At 34.9% G+C, this 13000-nt stretch overlaps 1 non-coding gene across 1 annotated transcript; it reads left to right on the top strand.

The window, feature by feature from the left end:
- The first annotated feature begins 8220 nt into the window (after positions 1–8220).
- LOC120576246 (small nucleolar RNA R71) lies at positions 8221–8327 on the top strand. The gene has a single exon (XR_005642323.1). It is a non-coding gene; the product is annotated as a small nucleolar RNA R71 (small nucleolar RNA).
- Positions 8328–13000: the final 4673 nt, after the last annotated feature.

Raw genomic sequence — 13000 nt, 5'->3', positions numbered from 1 at the left:
CTCGAAGCTCTCAAATCTAGTTCTTCACACTTCTCTTTGTCCATGTTGGAAATATTTCCTTTCAGTACCTTGTGTAATTCTAATTGTATCATCACATCATTGACTTGCATTTTCTACGAGCCAAAAATTGACTTTCCATCAAATTTCTCTATGTCAAACTTCACTGCACTAAAATAATTTACATTGCGGTAAGCCATAACATTTCCTAAAATATACTTTTTATAACTCACGAAACTGAAGCTACTACTCAAGTGTGAGTTCCCCCCTCCTATAATATGGTCCAACACAGGATCCAATCATGTTCCCTTACTAAGTCTTACCAAAGGCTTTGATGCTACCTATTATGGGAGTCTGGGGGACGTAGAAGAAACTAGAGGCCAAGTTATCTACAACCACAAAGAGTGGGAGATACAACATCTCCATCCAAAATCTTATGATTTGTTTGATAGGCAGGATATGATAGAAACGATATAGTATATAAAGCTGGATGAAGACATAATAAGATACATACAAGATAAACATTTATCATATCATGTGTTTGATGCACATATTGAAACAATTACCTTTGTAATAAAAAAAAATGATCGTCCCATAATTGAAACAATTGCCTTTGGAAAACACACAATATCTTCATATTTGGTTTTGTCATAACTATACTCCTCCGAAATTGGTTATGATTGAAGCTACAATTCTATAAAAGTGTCTCAATTTCAATCTTGCACCCTTTCCAGATGAAATTTGCAGATCTGTATATCGTTATGATGCCCTGATTTCATGTTTGCAAAAGTGTCGTAAGGTTTGGAAAATTGCTCTTTTTTCTCATTTAGTTTTGCACATTCCCACCACAAACTTCATAAAATAACCCCAACATTAGTTAACTGTAGAGCCATCATGAGTTAACTCATGTTGATATCCAACGTGAGTTACCTGAGTTAACTTGACTTGGTTTTAGGTAACTCATGATGACTTGATACAATAATAGGATGATCCATCTTATCGCATCATCTCCTCCACTCCTCTCCCTCTTTCTTCTCGCCTCCTCTACCACCGCAACCCTTCATCGGCAATCCAAGAGGCGACACTCTTCCCTCCTTCTAAAATAATTGCACATAATCAATAAAATTATTAGTGAATTTATCAAATTATATCCTCCAATTAGACACCATCGGGAGATCTGTAATGCTAGAGTTTTTCGAACACGTGAAGTGCGGCGATGAAACCAGCACCACCGTAGGAGATATCTTCTGTTCCGGAGCGAACTCCACCCCTCTCCCTCTATCTAAATATGTTCTTCCCCATCTTCTTCGACCTTCCGTCTCTCCGTCATGACCTTTGTCGCCGTTGTTTCATCCTTTTGAAGCCATATAGGTTCTACAACTTAAAACAACCTATTAATACGAAAACAACCTACTAGTTCGGGAAACAAGATAGTCGACATAGGAGATGGTAGTGTTTCCAGAAGTGGCGGAGTCGTAGAGGACGAGGTTGTTTTTATTGCGGCGGGAGGTGGAAAGTGGGGAGAAGAGAGTGTTAAGTAGTGTGGGGAGGTGTGTGGAGTAGATGGGGGAGAATATCAGTGGATGGAGGGAGAGGCTAGTGGTCGTCGTCGGTGGATGGTGGAGAGGTATGGTGGTGATGATGATGATAAGAGGAAATAAGAAGAAGGAAACGTGTGTGTACTTGCAGAAAAAGTACAGTAAGGATTCTAGGGTTAAGAATCGTATGCTAGGGTTTTTTACTGATTATTAGATACCTGAGAGTGTTCTCAAGGGAGGTATTTATAGCCTTCTATGGGCTTGGGTTTTGGTTGCTTAGTCTCCAAGTAATAGGGGTATTTGTGTATTTTGGGCGGTTTCTAGAAAGTTCTAGAGGTTAGTAAGGCGGCGCTATGAGAAATACGCGCCTTGGGCCTTTGGGCTCTTTTTAAGGGTGCTTAAAGCCTTTTTGAGGGGTCTAGGAAACCCTTTTGAAGGTCTTTTAGGTTCTTAGGAATATTATGACGGGCCAGTGTGTGTTTTGCTTTTCATTCATTTTAAACATTTAATCCTAGCCTTTGGTTGTATTTTTTCCACGTGTCATACATCTATTATGTGAACAGGGTTAAATGGAGACTTGTTAAATGGAGGGAAGCTACACCCGTTTTTTTAAGCCCCTAAACGTGCATTTTCTAGAATATGTTATGTTCATTTATTCACTGACAATACCTTATGTTAATTTTTTGAAAAATATTCCCTAAATCTTAAAAAAGCATGGTCCAAAATAAATCATAACATAAAAATTCACAAGTACACAAAATTATTTAGTTCATCTTCGTTCAAATCGGGCAATAAACAAAGCGTTGTGTTACATTACATTATGTTTTCTCTAAGGATGTTGTATCATCATCATCATGTTGGGTTAAAATTAAATTCATGGAAATTTTTCGAAAATGTTGGCATTGAAGTGTCTTTAGTGTAAAAGTTTGCTAGTCTCTTTAAAAACTCAAAAGAATGAAGAGAACACATCACATCACACTCATCTTATATGAAGGAATTCGATGTGAAAACCTATATAGTTGATTCAGTAGAATACAAAATGTGGCTGAATCAATATCAACATCTTTAGCAAACTAATAAGAATTAAACTAAAATCCAATAAAAGAACGACATTACATAATAATACTATCTAAACTTCTTCATCTGGCTAAATCAAACTCTTGAGAATATCTTCAGGTGATCTCTGCAACGAAGCATCCATCTAGATTGTCAGGAACATGTTTGTTTTGACCAAATGTCGAGAACATGTTCCTCACGTCGTCGTCGTTCGTGAGTTCTCTTAAAATCGCACGTTTGAGTTCTCAAAATTGCACTTGTTCTTTTATAAATGAAATGGCATAACAGATTGTTGATAGATGCATAATAGAACACAACATAAGTTAACTAACATATTAATGAAATGACATAACAGATTGTTGATATGATGTATAACAGAACGCAGCGTAAGTTAACTAATGTTGGCTACCGAACGTGACTTAACTCTTGTTGGTTCAGCATGTCTTAACTCACGTTGGTGCTACTGAACGTGATTTTACTCACGTTGAGATTATTTGAGGGAGTTTGAGGTGGGAAAACAAATGGCATTGGGAAGAAAGAAAAAAAAAACAAGAATTCTGCTCATTATTCAAATGATTCCGTTCATTCCCAAAATAAAAGTCTAAAATATCCCTACGCATGTTAACTCATGCAGGGTGAATTAACTCACGCTGCGTGACTTCAGTCACGAAAAAAAAAACACTAAAACTCAACTCACGCTGGTTTTGTTTCATACTGTTTTTTTGGCTTGATGAAAAAGCAATAGTGATTGAATATTCATTTATTGGAAAGGACATTGGGAAGGGTTTTGGATAAGGATGAGATTGAATCCAATTGTGTAAGTGGGTTTGGTTTGTCTATTTTGTGAATAACAATACATTTTCTTTTGGGACGATGGTATTAGAAATTAACTAATTAATTAATAATAAAAAGTGGGAGTGCACATTGAATTGAATGTAAAACGTGATGAGATGAAATAGGGAAAAGTGGGACAGGGAGTATGTAATGTAACTTGTTATGTGTGCTGATATACAGATCTTAACATGGCCACAAAACCAGCGTGAGCTCACGCTGGGTTTTACTGTGTTTTTTTTTTTTTTTTTTTGCGTGATTTAAGTCACGTAGTATGAGTTAACATGCAGAGGAGTATTTTGAACTTTTATTTTAGGAATGAGAAGAACCATTTGAGTAATGACCAGAATTCAAAAAACAATATTCTAAGGTTAGGAATGATGGACCAATGATATAAAAGCCCATTCATTTTGTTATTATACACAACCGGCCCATTTTCCGAACAAAATTTTATTAGGTAAAAAATTAAAATTTAATAGTTATTTTACCCATTTTTTTGACAGAATATTTTTATTAAAAAAAACATTTGAACTAATCTATTAATTAATATAATATTTCTTATTTAAATTTAACTAGTTATATCAATACAGAAAAATTCTAATGCAATATGCATTTTAATTTAAATTTTATACTAATCTATAAATAATTAAATTAATAAGGCAACATATATTTAAATAGTTATATAGCAAATGCAATCTAATTTTAAATAGATATGTAAACTCAGTTTACTAAATATGTAGTCAAAACCAATTTTGAGCAAACGTATCCAAAAAACATGAATTTGTAAGAATTACTTTTACATTAATATTAATGTATTCCAACATAAAAATTACATGGTCAAGTCATAATAGGTTAAGTTACCATGTCTCTTGTTGCATCAAACGAAAGATTTAATCAGGATATAATAGATTTATCATATCATGTCTCTCTATCATAAGCATTAAACGAGATCTTAGGATATTAACTATAAGGATCATTTCTTTTATATATCCAACATTTTATTCATTTATAGACAATGTAAGACTCAAACCACTCACACTTCTAGTTCGAAAGTGGATCATATGTTGAATTCTCTTATAGGAATTTGGAACTCATAGTTGTGGGAAGAGATTCTTGAATTTGAGTGTGAGCAGTTTAAAAGAGATTCAACCTCATCTATGAATACCCGTAGAGCCTAGGTACTAGAAGGAGTGGCTAGCACTCACCAATTCTAAATAGATTATTATAATTTTTTTTAGGGAAAATAGATTAATTTTTAAATTGTAAAGATATTAAATACAATTTTCAGGAAAATAATTTTATTTTCTAAAAAAATTATGTGTACCACCATTTTAGAACGATTTTATTTCTCATACTCTTATAGTGTTTTTACTCCCTTATTTTTTTTCTATTAGTTTTGATCAAAAAGAAAAGAGAAGAAAAAATTTGTCCCAAAATAATCGTAAAAATATCATTATTCTTTCTATAATTATGAAAGGCGGTAGATGATGAGAGTTTCTATTGGGTGTAACCTAGTTTTGGGATGTTTCGGTTTCTTCCCGTTATCTAACATTTTTTTTTGGTCTAGTAGCCTAGTGGCTGGAGCTCGCACAATTAATTGTGAAGAAGTGGGGTGTCCAGCGTTTGAACCCCGACCCCTGCATAAATTATGCAATGTCCCTACCAACTGAGCTAAGCTCACGGAGACAACATTTCTATTGGCTTTATTAAAAAATAATAATTATCCTTATTTATTAATTTTGTTAGGTCTGCAACAATTTAACCTAATTTTTTTCCCGCTCATTTGCTTTATTAGGTTTCAATTATTTAACCTAACAAATTCCATCTACAAAAATGCATCGCACCAATTTCATTTCTATCCTCTTTCTTTTTTTTTTGAAAGAAATATTTTCTACACTTATTTGATGCTGCAGGTTTTTCTAGAAACTATGAGCATATCCTTATTGTAACGCCCTAATTGTTATTTTATTATTTTTAGTCTTTTATATGATTTTAAATGATTTATGTTGATTTTGTGGTGTGGTGTATTTTATTAAATGACTATTTTTATTATTTAATAGAATAAGTGAGGATTAGGATTTAATTGGAGTTTTGGGGTTAATTGATAATTAAGTGAATTAAGTGGGAGTTAATTAAATATTGGGAGGTTATATTTATTGAGAAAATTAGAAAAATAGAAGTTAGAAGCAGTTTTCACGTACTGATGAGATAAAACCGCAAGTGCACGGTCTTACCGAAGTAGTATGAAAAGAGTATCGTTCCGACAGGGAGTAGTTTAATTCAATTAACCTTTGATGATGATTAGAGGAGAAACAAGTTGTAAGTTGCGGTTTTCAAACGATTGAAAGATAATAATATAAAAAGGAGCCTTGGGATCATTGGTTCATCTAAATAACAAGTCTTTCACAAACCAAACTATAAGCTTATAACTTTATGTTAGACCTAATTTCTCAAGACAATTTCTCTTTTGTTCCTCGAGCAACCAAGCCTATTTCGCTCACTTGATTACTATTAGATTTTGGTTCCTCTAACAACCAAGCCTATTTCGCTGACTTGATCATTATTAGTTCCCTTGAAGATCGAAACTATATGTCTCAAAGATTGCAAAGATTATTTCGCTGCTTTTGCAATCCTTGTCTAAATTCACTTGTTCGAATATCAAAGCTCCACTTTTGTTTTATGAATTGATATTTGAGATAATGGATAAACAATTATCAAACCCTCCACTTTCGTTTCCACAGTTTTATAATGGTTGATCCATGTTAATGCGGTGAATTTAGATAAGAAATTAGGGTTACATAAGATTAAGGCTTAGAGTTTGGTTTGATTAGGATTATGTCATTTAGACTTATCCAACAATCCCAAGATAGAGAGAAGTCTACTCACTCATGTTCATCGTAGACATGGGGAAGAAGAGAGAAAACATAAAAGTAAATGACAAGAAAGTAAAAGAAAAGAAAAGAACTTTTACATCAGTGTGAGCACGGGCCGTGCCAAGGTTCTAGACTACGGGGCTTCAAAATTTTCCGTTTTCTTGAATCATACTCGGACAATTTTCTACAAAACAACTTAAAATAACAAAAAAGAAACAAACAAAAGTGGTTAAATGCGTAGGTTGCCTCCCACGAAGCGCTTCTTTATAGTCATTAGCTTGACGTTAGAAAGTGTCCATTAGAAAGGATCAAAGAGATCGTATTGTGTAGATGACGCTAAAAAGTGTTCTTTCACATCATGTTCTTTAATCATATTGTAATAATAAAGGGCGAGCCCTTTCATAACATTCTCGAACTCAAATCCTACCATATCATCACTCACTTGAAAAACTATCCTACAATTCTTAACATCAACTATAACACCCCCAGTGGCGAGGAAGGGTCTTCCTAGAATCATAGGGCAATCATGGTCTTCCTCGATGTCAACAACCACAAAGTCAGTCCTGATGTATATCCCTTCTATCTTAACGGGGATGTCCTCAACGTATCCAACTATGGGGATAATAGAACGATCTGCTAACTTCAATGTCATCTCGGTAGGTTTCAACTCTCCTATTTCCATCTTTTTAAAGAGGGATAGAGGCAACAAACAAACACTAGCTCCTAAGTCACACAAGGCTTTGTCTACGGTTTCTTTCCCTATCACACAAGGGATGGCAAAACTATCTGGATCTCTAAGCTTTTGGGGTTGCTTCTTGATGATTGCACTACTTTCCCTAGTCAAAGCTATTGTCTCTTTGTGGTCTATAGCCTTTTTCTTTGAAAAAATTTCTTTTATAAACTTGGCATATAGAGGCATTCGAGACAAAGCTTCCGCAAGGAGAATCTTAATGCAGATCTTTTTAAGGGTGTTGACAAACTTTTCGAATTGAGCCTCCAAGTTAAGCTTAGTAAGCCTTAATGGGGAAAGGGCTTTGTTCTTATCAAGCGGTTTCTCACTTTCTATCACATCTTTCTTACCCAGAAGCCTAACACTCTCTCCCTTAATACTTTTGGCTTTAGCAACGGTCTATTCTAACTTACTACCCCCACAAGAAATAGCATTGACATGAGCTTTGGGGTTTGTTTCGGTCTGACCGGGAAAGACTCCCGGTGTTTGAGAAGAGGTGGCCACTTGTTGGGCCACTTGGGAGATTTGGGTCTCAAGCATTTTGGTGTGTGTGGCGATAGAATCAACCTTGGTAGTGAGTTTGGAGAGAGAGTCGTTCAGAAATCCTGTTTGGTTTTTCAGTTCTTGAAGTTGTTTATTTTGATTCATCATGCAATTTTCCAACAAAATTTCCAAACTTGATTTCTGAGCCGGCCTCTGGTTGTTTGTATAGCCAGGTGGTGCTACTTGCCCATAGGAACCTTGAGGGTTTTTGTAAAAGTTTTGATTTGGCCTCGTTCCTTGGTTGTATTGAGCATAGTTCAATTGCTCAATACTATTAGTAGCATTACCTAACTGACAATCAACTCCAATATGACCAAATATACCACAGATTTCACAAGGAGGAGATGTAGGAGAAGGTGTGATAGCATTAACATTAAGTTTTTCAAATTTTTGAGTTAATGCATCGACCTTAGCAGCAAGGTGATCTTAATCAGAGACCTCGTAAATACCTGCCTCCTTTTTAGAGGGTGTAGAGGCGATGATGGCTCTTTCGTTGGTCCATTGGTAGTGATTTTGAGCCATATCTTCAATCAAAGCATAATCCTCCGTGTAGTTCTTATTCATTAGTGCTCCCCCTGCAGCTGCATCAACAGACATCTTAGTAGTATAAGTTAGGCCATTATAAAGAGTGTGGACTATGAGCCACTTTTCTAAACCATGGTGGGGACAAATTCTAAGCATTTCCTTGAAACGCTCCCACGCATCATAGAGAGACTCCCCATCTTTTTGGCTGAACCGTGTGATTTGGTCTCTTAGCTTGGCGGTATTAGAGGGAGGAAAGAATCAGGCAAGGAATGCTCGCCTCATTTGATCCCATGAAGTGATGGAACCGACTTCTAAGGAATGGAACCAAGCACTAGCTCTATCCCTTAAGGAAAAGGGAAAGAGATAGAGTCTCACGACTTCTTGGTTCTCTTTTATAGTGCCACTGAGTATAAGGAAGGAAGAAATATGGAGATTTGGATCCTCAGTGGGTGATCCAGAAAACTGATTTTGCTGCACCAAATTGAATAGTGCAGGCTTGATCTCGAAATTGTTACCCTCAACCGTCGGGTACACGATAATAGCTTCTGGCTCTTCCGTTGAAGGAGTAGCATACTCTTTGAGAGTGCGTTCAGCCATAACAATATTATTTTGTGCCTCTCTCTTTTTCTTTTGCAAATATCTTTCAATCTCAGGAATAAATTTTCCGAGACTTTTACTTCTTTGCATAAGAAATCGAGAACCCAAGAAGTTAATGGTAACACAAAGAAAGAAAGAAGTAGAAGACAAGAGGGAGAAGAAGGAGTTCTAATCACAAAGAAAGAGTTAATTAAATTAGTTTACTCCCCGGCAGCGGCGCCAAAAACTTGATGAGATAAAACCGCAAGTGCACGGTCTTACCGAAGTAATATGAAAAGAGTATCATTCCGACAGGGAGTAGTTTAATTCAATTAACCTTTGATGATGATTAGAGGAGAAACAAGTTGTAAGTTGGGGTTTTCAAACGATTGAAATATAATAATATAAAAAGGAGTCTTGGGATCATTGGTTCATCTAAATAACAAGTCCTTCACAAACCAAACTATAAGCTTATAACTTTATGTTAGACCTAATTTCTCAAGACAGTTTCTCTTTTGTTCCTCTAGCAACCAAGCCTATTTCGCTGACTTGATTACTATTAGATTTTGGTTCCTCTAACAACCAAGCCTATTGCGTTGACTTGATCATTATTAGTTCCCTTGAAGATCGAAACTATATGTCTCAAAGATTGCAAAGACTATTTCGCTGCCTTTGCAATCCTTGTCTAAATTCACTTGTTCGAATATCAAAGCTCCACTTTCGTTTTATGAATTGATATTTGAGATAATGGATAAACAATTATCAAACCCTCCACTTTCGTTTCCACAGTTTTATAATGGTTGATCCATGTTAAAGTGGTGAATTTAGATAAGAAATTATGGTTACATAAGATTAAGGCTTAGAGTTTGGTTTGATTAGGATTATGTCATTTAGACTTATCCAACAATCCCAAGACAAAGAGAAGTCTACTCACTCATGTTCATCACAGACATGGGGAAGAAGAAAGAAAGCATAAAAGTAAATGACAAGAAAGTAAAAGAAAAGAAAAGAACTTTTATTAGAAAGACAATTGTCACTTATTGAATTCCAAGAAAAGATGAATATTTGTGATGGATAGCTACTCTATTTATAGCATACATTCGACTTAAAATCTAAGCAATTACATTACTGGAATGTTCCACAAGAAACTGCGGGCTAAAATAGAGTAGCTTAAAATCTAAGCAAAAGCAGCAAAAGTGACTCTAGAGGGTGGCACGGCCGTGCCAATGCTAGCACGGGCCGTGCCAAGCTTCTGACTTTGGGGAGACATATTTTTGTCTCTGAATCTTCGTATTTTCGTACTAAATCAGCTCCAAGTCCCTTTCTTTTGCTCCAAGACTCAATCCATCCAATATTCGTTCTTGAAATATAATAAAATGCAATTTGTTGTAAACTAACTCAAAAAGGAAATAATACTAATATAAAATAAAATAAAATCTATTTAAAACTAAACTAAATAACATATAAAAATAGATATTAAATTACTCATCACGTACAACAGAGTTTTGGGAGAAAAACCAAGAGGAGAGCCAAGAGGGATAAATCTGATTTTCGTAGAGCTTGTTCATCAATTCAAGGTAAGGGTGAGGCTAACTCTCAATAGTTATAGTCTATATAATTCTGATTCTGTTTTAGGAAAGGTTCTGATTAATTTTAGAATTTGGGATTAGGGTTAAAAGTTGTAGATTGACGATTAATTAATGAAAACATGTGGGATTGGTGCAAAAACTGTGTACAGACCTTAGAAGATTCATAGGTTGATGTTTAGAATCAGTTTTAAGGTTAGAACAATGAGATTGGGTGAATTTTTGAGAAAAACTGCAATCTGCCCGTACAGACATTCATCGCTCGCCTCCGCGAGTGGCTTGTCTCGCCTCGCGAGTGAGCCATATTCATCGTCCGCCTCGCGAGCAAGATCGCTCTCCATGGTGAGTACAAGAGAAAGAAACTTTGATTTTTAAAATGTTGTTTTAGGTAGTATGTTGGATGGTTTTGAGTGCCTGGATGTTTATGGAGAGGACTGATCAAGTTTTTAGATCAAAAAGAGGATTAGGGAGCTTAAAAATGGAGATTTAGTGTGAAAAATGTCAAAACTCCCGAGAGCACCATTTTTCTGCTCGCCACGGCGAACAACTTACTCGCCATAGCGAGTAGCCTATTTTCTTGAGTTCGCCTAGCGAGCAAATGCATTTTTCTCGCGAGTTGCTCAGTAGCTGAAGCCGCATCTGTGTTTTTTAATACTGTTTGGTTGGATCCTCGTGTAGGACAAATAACTATGAATAATTATGCTATTGTCCCAGAGCTGCAGAGTTGAATATGATTGATTGTTGATTGTTGTTTGATGTATATTTATATTTAAATAAATTATACAAGTTTTTGAATACCATTGTACAAAGTTTGTTGTGTCACAAATTGACGATGTTGAGGTTAAGTCAGGAATAAATATGCACTGTTGTGTAGTAGATGTTGTTGTCCATGTTGTCGTTGTTGTAGGGGAGTTGTATGTTGATATACACAAGTCGAGGTCATTGTAAACTCAAAAGAAATTGTTGAGGGCTCATGCCCTGGAATGCTTTTTCATTCAACTATTGAGGGCTCATGCCCTGGAATGCTTTGACATTCAACTGTTGAGGGTTCATGCCCTGGAATGCTTTGTCATTCAACTGTTGAGGGCTTATGCCCTGCAATGCCCTGTCATTCAAATTGTTGAGGGCTTATGCCCTGGAATGCTTAGTCATTCAAGACGTTGAAAATTGCAGCACATGTATACTGTAGTTGTTGGTTGAATCTTGCTGTTGTAGGAGTTGTTGAGTAAGATGTTGTAGATGTTGTTGAGTGGGTTGTTGTAGTTGTTGTTGAGTGAGTTGTTGTTGAGTAAAATGTTGTAGATGTTGTTGAGTGAGTTGTTGTTGAATGAGTTGTTGTAGTTGTTGTTGAGTAAGATGTTGTAGTTGTTGTTGAATACTGTTGTGTCGTCGTTGTTGATTGGATTAGTAAGTGTTATTAAAATTGAAGAAGTATGAACATTATTATTGGATATATGTTGCTAATTATGTTATTGAATTAAGTTGTTAAGTACAGTTGATAATTTATATATATCTATTACTATTGTTTGTGAATCTCACCCCTTCTGCTTGGAAATGTTGCCCTTTCTATGGGTAACTTGCAGGTGATCCAGAGTAGTAGCTGATAGTTGCTGTTATTTGCTGTTGTGAGTGGATTTACCTCACATGTGTCTTAGGAGCTCTGATACGTAACAGGATGAGGATAATTTGTCATTGTATTCATCATTCCTTATGTATCATTATGAACCTGTTGGTGTTTGATTAAATCTGTAAAGATATTTTATGTTTAGGCCATGTGCCAGAATTTATTGGAAGTTGTTTTAATGTTGAAAATAATCCGTTGCGATGAATTATTATGTTTTACCGAAGACTATTATTTAATAAATAGTATATTATTCTATTTATGGATTTTTGAAAAGCAGTGTAACATTCCGTTTGTTGATTACTTTGATTATTTAAAAGAAATTTTATGTAGGGAAAACGGGGTGTTACACTTATCCTTATTTATTAATTTTGTTAGGTCTGCAATAATTTAACCTAACTTTTTCCCACTCATTTGCTTTATTAGGTTTGCAATTATTTAACCTAACAAATTTCAGCTAAAAAAATGTGTCGCACCAATTTTATTTCTATCCTCTTGCAAATATTTCTTCACTTATTTGATGATGTACGTTTGTTCCAGAAACTATGAGCATATCAATGACCACAAACTATGAGCATATCAATGACCACGTTTGATGCCTTCTATTTTATACTTTTTTTTTGAAATTTTTTTGTACACTTTTTTTTTTAAGGAAATATTTTGTACACTTATTTAATACTAAAAAAATGGATCGCATCAATCTCATTCCTATCATCTTGCCTTTTTTTTTTTTTGCTATCCTCTTGCCTTTTTTTTGACAATATTTTGTACAAAATACTAGAAAAATTCATCGCACTAATTTCATGCCTTTTTTTGAGAATATTTTTTACACTTTTTTTTTAAACCAATTTCATGCCTTTATTTCATTCCTATCATGTTGTCTTTTTTTTTTTTTTTACAATATTTTCTACACTTATTTAATACGTTTACAAAAAGAATACCCTAATTTCCATGCAAACTCGACTACCCTAATTTCCATATAAACTTCATTATATATACCAAGCCCTAAACGTGTTTCTCTCAACAGCAAAAAACCTTAAACCGTGTAAAAATTTCACGCGTACAACATAAAAAACATATATTTTGATATTTATAGTTTTCTAATTATGTATTACATTTTATTA

Source organism: Medicago truncatula, chromosome 6, assembly GCF_003473485.1.
Source record: "Medicago truncatula cultivar Jemalong A17 chromosome 6, MtrunA17r5.0-ANR, whole genome shotgun sequence".
Classification (NCBI taxonomy): domain Eukaryota; kingdom Viridiplantae; phylum Streptophyta; class Magnoliopsida; order Fabales; family Fabaceae; genus Medicago; species Medicago truncatula.
Note: the sequence above shows the minus strand (reverse complement) of the source record. Positions and strands in the feature narration are given on the sequence as shown.